At 36.2% G+C, this 6,375-nt stretch overlaps 1 long non-coding RNA gene across 1 annotated transcript in view; it reads left to right on the top strand.

The window, feature by feature from the left end:
• The window catches only part of LOC105819025, a 198,031-nt gene that overhangs the window by 104,460 nt on the left and 87,196 nt on the right, over positions 1-6,375 (top strand). Inside the window, exon 2 of the long non-coding RNA XR_001137940.1 lies at positions 6,063-6,197. This is a non-coding gene — a long non-coding RNA (uncharacterized LOC105819025). The remainder of the gene's footprint in view (positions 1-6,062; positions 6,198-6,375) is intronic.

Genomic DNA, 6,375 nt, shown 5'->3' with positions numbered 1-6,375 from the left:
TGAGCCACCATGCCCGGCCTGATGATGCATTCTTAAAACTTGTTTAGAGCTTCTAGAAATTCTTTTAAGTTAGATCTACATACTGGCCTTCCTTTATTAGTGCATTTGCCTCAGGTGATCTGTAGGAGTCTGGGAACCCAGAATTCGTTCCTGTGGCTCTTTTGCATATTAGTGACTTAGCATAAATTTTACTCACTGAATATTTCCACTCCATTCTGCTGTGAGTAAATAACTACACTTTTCTTATCTGGATTGTTCTCATTGAGCCGGAGTATTCCCCTTCATCAGGCAATTTAAACTTTCACAAATGAAACTTTTACAAATGGCAACCAATGCATAACTATGAGCTATTTAGGCTGACTTTATAAAGCAATGCCAAATAAAATAACTTTTGGGCTTTGCCCTCATTACAGTATGCTGATAAGTAATCAGATGGTAAAGGGCACTATTTGCCATGAAATTATACACTGGATTGAATCAAACGATCTTGGAATATTAGAACTGGAAGAAATTTAAAGGTAATTTCTAGGTCAGATCCTTTAATTTTCAAAGGAGGAAACTGATAATCAATGTGATTGTCCATGAATCACCCAACATTACTTAGCTAGTTAAGAAAAAGAGACAATAGTAGAAACAAAGTCTCTAGATTCCTAGTTTAACCTTTTTCTCCATAGTACTAGTTTGTTTGCCTGTCAAATACAAACCTAGCACATACTTATTGAATAACAGTGAGCTCTGCATCAGACACCAAATCAAGTATTATGGAAAAGTATTACACATGGTGCTTATCGTCAAGGTAAAGTGTGAAGACTCTGGCAATATGATGGAGTCTTTGATAAGTACAAGCCCTAAGGGGTGTACATCATGTCAGTTTGCTCTAGAAGAGTCCTTAAGAAAATCTTCCCATAAATCCAGGATGAAGAATGAAGGTACTAGTCAGATTGTTTTGGTTGCAGGAGACAAAAACACAACACAAACAGGACAAACAGGATTAGGCAAAAATTTGTTTTATTGGCTCACATATCTTAGAATTCCAGGGGTTTAGGCATGGTTGGATGTTTCATAATTCTGTGATATCAGGTGTGATTATAGGTTCTATGGGTGGCAGAACTTATATACAGCAAAAACAGAGCTCTGTTTCCTACAACTCCAAATAATAAAAGAGCCACACAGGAGATTGTACCCAGGAACAGGATAACAGCAAGCTGGGACTGTTGGAGGCGGCTCGTGTTTGGAAAATGGGGTAGAGTTAGCTATGTTTTGCAGGTATCTTGGGGATTGGATATTTTGAATAATTTTCTAACCCAAGGAAGAAGAGTCCTTTCCTGTGAGTTAGATATTTTGGGGCCCCTGGCAATTGGTATGTGTGTATCATAACCCAATATTGTTAAAAACCTAACAAGGGAGGTAGTTGAAGTGGAAGCTTAATAAACTGTCCATGAAGGGGAATTGAAAGTTTTTAGCCATGAATTCAAACTGAGTCAAGGTTACACTCGTGAAATATACCAGATCAAAAGGTTTACATATTAATAACTTCATGGAAAGATTACTCTCTTGTCCTAATAACATTGCCAAAAGTCGTGGCTTTGACTGTCATTGGTTTCAATTAGTTCATACGCCCATCCCTTTACACAACACTGTAGCCAAGGAGATTGATTCTTGATTGACAATGCCCTTGTCGTATGCTCATCCCTGGAGTTAGGAGGCGGAGGCAATACCACTCCAACTATATGGACTAAAGGTATGTAGGAAGGTGGTTCCTCAAAAGAAAGTCACAGAGCTTTTATCACAAGAGGACAAAATTATTGGATAGGAAAAAGTAATCAATATCTATTAAATAAGTGGGCCATATAATTTATCTTGTAAACTAAGACTTTTTTGGGAAAAAGAGTCTATTAATAATTCTGCCATGGCATTTTAGCACACAGAAACTACCCAGTGAAAACAAGGTTGTATGGTCATTCTGCTACACAGTTTTTAAGGGAGATGTAGACTCTAAGGGGGAATTCTATACAAATCGAATAGCATCTATATGTAGATAATGCACAGTGCATGTGCAAAGTAAATGGAGAGTAGATCTTTGTCATCAGACTGGAAGTACGTATTAAGTAGTTTGGTTGGGAAAGGAAGGTTAGAAATTCACTGTATATGATCTTGAATACCATTCCCAAGGATGTTTGTGGTTTGTGCAATGAAGAGTGACTAAAGGTTTTAGAATATTGGAATAATTGACCAAATCTTTCTTTTTTTTTTACAGTGCATATCCATGTGTATTTTTTTTATTTATTTTATTTATTATTCCAGGGTTTTGTGAGGGTACAAACATTATAGTTACACTTTATGTCTTTGCTTCACCCTAATATGGGTTAAAGGCATGCCCTTCCCTCCCTTTAGTGCTCCCCGTGTCCTTTAGTTGTAGATTTGCCCCCTCATCCCCCTAATCCCTAGAGAGTATTTCTGCCATGTGATCAACCTAGTGTTGATCAGTTAGTACCAATTTGATGGTGAGTACAAACGGATCCCGTTCTTCTGCTCTTGTGGTGCCCCACTTTGGATAATGGGCTTAAGTTTAATCCAGGAAAGTATAAGAGGTGCTAGATCACTGTCGTTTCTTATAATTGAGTAATATTCCATTGTAAACATATACCAAATTTTAATAATCCACTCATGGATTGACGGGCACTTGGGTTGTTTCCACATTCTTGCAATAGTGAATTGTGCTGCCATAAACATTCGGGTGCAGATGTCTTTATCATAGAATGTTTTGTGCTCTTTTGGGTAGATACCTAATAGTGTTATTGCTGGATCGAATGATATTTCTAATTTTAGCTCTCTGAGGTATCTCCAAATTCTTTTTCATAGAGGTTGCACTAATTTGCAGTCCCACCAGTAGTGTAAGAGTGTTCCTGTCTCTCCACATCCTCTCCAACATTTGTTGTTTTGTGTTTTTTTGATAGAGGCCAATCTCACCGGGGTTAGGTGATACCTCATTGTGGTTTTGATTTGCATTTCTCTAATGATTAGAGATGTTGAGCATTTTTTAATATGTTTGCTGGCCATTATTCTGTCTTCTTTTGAAAAGTTTCTGTTCATTTCCCTTGCCCATTTGTTGATGGGGTTGTTTGATTTTTTCTTGTTGATTTTTTTGAGTTCTAGATAGATTCTGGTTATCAGCCCTTTATCAGATGTGTAGAGAACAAATATTTTTTCCCATTCTGTGGGCTGTCTATTCACTCTAATGATAGTTTCCTTGGCAGTGCAGAAGCTTTTTAATTTGATTAGATCCCACTTATTTATTTTTGTTGCTGCGGCGATTGCCTTGGGGTTCTTCTTCAAGAATTCCTTGTCTAGGCAGATGTCTGAAAGGGTAATTGACCAAATCTTAATTTTAGGAAGATAATTTCTGATGGTAATGTTCCAATGGGCATGTTAGTTTTCAGTCTGAAACTGTGGGTTCTTGGCACGCCCATAGTGGAAGAATGACCAGACATGCCAAAGTTAGCCAAGCACAAAAATGAGGTTTATTGAGGAGAGAAAGATAGGATTGTAGGGCAAGAGCAAGATATAGGTTTACAGAGCATGGTACATATGCTATGGATGACAACCGGACCCACTGTCACAGCAGGGCAGGCAAAAGGAAGGGCAAAGAGAGAGAGGGCTTGGCTATGGTCTGCATCTTATTTTATAATGCCCTGATAGGGACCTCCCTCATGGTTCAGAGGTTGCCATGGCACCACTTTCAGTAAACAGTTGGGAGTCACAAGACCTGAGCCTTAACTATGCATGTGGGTTCTGGGTCACTTTCTGGACTCTATGGTACCCATGCAGCTTAGCCATGGGCTAGAGAGTCCTCTGCATTCTTTTGCAGCTGGAGTGCCAAGTTCTGATTGGCAGATTCATAGGGTGTTCCTCCTCCCCCAGGTATGGAGAATCAGGGTTGGGCAGGACCAAGATGGGGGCAACAGCACCCACTTTCATCCCTAGGAGACCCGGATTCCCTGCTATCTACCTAACAGGCAGAAAGGACAAGAGATTTGAGGCAAGAAGACTATTTAGAGATCCAACTTTCTTGATCTTTAAAGCTACTGCTCTAGTCAAAACCTTCATCATTCCTTTCTTAGACTACGAAGGTAACCTTCAATTTCTCTGTATAATTCTACTCATTACTCCATCCCTTCCATTTTCCACAGCAGTGAAGGATGTAAATTAAACTTTCTTCTGTCCTGCTTCAGATCCTCAAAGATCTTGCATGTGTCAGCCTCTTTCTCTTTCTCTGATCTCGTCTCACGCCACTGTCTTTCTGAATCAGTCTTTCTGGACCTTTTTCAGGTGTTTAAAAATACAAAGTCAGCCCTTCCATAGGAGCCTGGCATACTGTCTCCATTTTGCTTAGAATGCTTGCTAGTCTCATCCCTCCTTCCTGCTAGCCTAGTCTCTTCAGCTCTGCTTTCTTTCCCCAATGCACGCACAGTCTTTGCCTGGTGAAGAGCTACTCATATCTCAAGCCTTAGCTCAAAAACGCTACCTGAACCTCACCCTATAGATCTCATGGATCTCACATTTAAAAAAATTATTATCATAATTACCTCCCGTACTTATTTACCTCTGTGTGTGCAAAGTTTTGTTTTGGTTTGGTTTGGTTTGGGTTTTTTGCTGTTTTGTTAAATGTCTCTCTAACAAGACAGCAATACCTCAGAGGTAGGAATGAAGGATTTAGGCTTACCACTAACACCTAAGTGCCCAATTTCTTGCAGAGGATGGAACTATATAAATAAATAAATAAATAAATAAATAAATATTTGTTGAAAAAATGATAAATGCATGAATGAATGTAAGACATGATATAATTTAAATGCAAGAACTGAGAGGCTTCGATTCTGTGGTGTCGAAGGGAATGAAAGATGATATAAGATACAAAAAAATTTGTGAGAGAATGTTATGGAATCAATATAGTGTTCAATATTCTAACCTGAATATTGTTTATTTTTCCTGTGATTTTTATTCCTGGATTAAATTGTGAAAGTAAGTAACTTAAGCTATATAAAAAAAAGTTAAATATGGTCAATATTTTTTAAATTGAAGTAACTAGTAGCAGAAAGAAGTGAAAGATTTTTAAAATTGGAAAATATATCAGGAAGTGATCAAAATTTCATTGTGTACTATTACCACATTTAAAGTCCATAGACTTACAAATGGTATTTGAGGTTGCAAGAAAATATATTCCCACCAAGTTAAAGTTTCCAAAGAATTCCATCAGTTGATATATGACAGTTATATCAAATGTAATCTAGATGAGTTTATTCTAAACTTTTATGACTTTTTATGAGTCTCTTAATAGATTTCCCTTTTGGAGTAAAAGTCAATCTAACAGTTTATCTTGACTTCATTTATCATTGCATAGTTTAAATGTCAAAATAAATTAGAGAAAATTATGGTGTAACCCCTTAGGAAAAGCATTTCTTATACCTAAAAGATAACTCTGCCAGAAATTGATTTCTTGCAGAAATTTTGTAATACAATATTAATTTTGATTCTAGTAACATTACAAAAGATAATGCTTCCTAATGAGTGTCTTCTCAATAATATTGATAAAAACACAGAAAATTCATGAAATGTAAAATAACTGTTAATATGTATAAGATAGAGAAGTATTATATCCTATTCCTAATGATTAAAAATTAAAAATACAAGCCAACAACAGAATCGTGGGAATTGGTTTAATGTTTTTTAATCTCTTTAACATGTCAAAAACAACTGAACTTAAACTAATGAAAATTTTAGTCCACATGGTATGTATTCAATTCAGCCCATTAACAACTATAGCAAACATAATAGCAAATGGCATGTATATTTGAGATATAAATGGAAATTAAGAACATATGAACTGAAATTACTGAAACTTTGCAAAACATATGTATATGTAAAAAGTAGCCATTTAGGTTGCTTTATTTTGGATAATGATATCTTAATATTAAATTGAATCAATATGTAATGATCAATATACATATTAAAATATTCATGTTTGTATGTTTGTCATTTCATAGCAATTTTCTTTCTTTCAGACTCTTGAGATACTGACTGGAAGATAGACTTTTTTTCCTGTTGATTGTATGGGAGAAATTTTTGACCTTAGAAAGTGGAGATGAGGTTGCTATGGAAACTGATAATTCTGCTGCCACTCATCAACTCTTGTGCAGGTAAAGTGTTCTATTATCATAAGTTTTGATTGATAAATATATTGGCATTGTATTTCTTTCTAGAGGTGAAGCAATTTTCAAAATGAACAATACATATGTTATTTTAATGACTAAGTGATAAAGTTTTGAAGGTAACCTCTATGACTAACACAGGGAGAGTTTAATCCTTAAAATGTAT

The sequence above is a fragment of the Propithecus coquereli genome, unplaced genomic scaffold, assembly GCF_000956105.1.
Source record: "Propithecus coquereli isolate 6110/MARCELLA unplaced genomic scaffold, Pcoq_1.0 Scaffold463, whole genome shotgun sequence".
In the NCBI taxonomy this organism is placed as follows: domain Eukaryota; kingdom Metazoa; phylum Chordata; class Mammalia; order Primates; family Indriidae; genus Propithecus; species Propithecus coquereli.
This window is presented reverse-complemented; position numbering and strand designations above follow the sequence as displayed.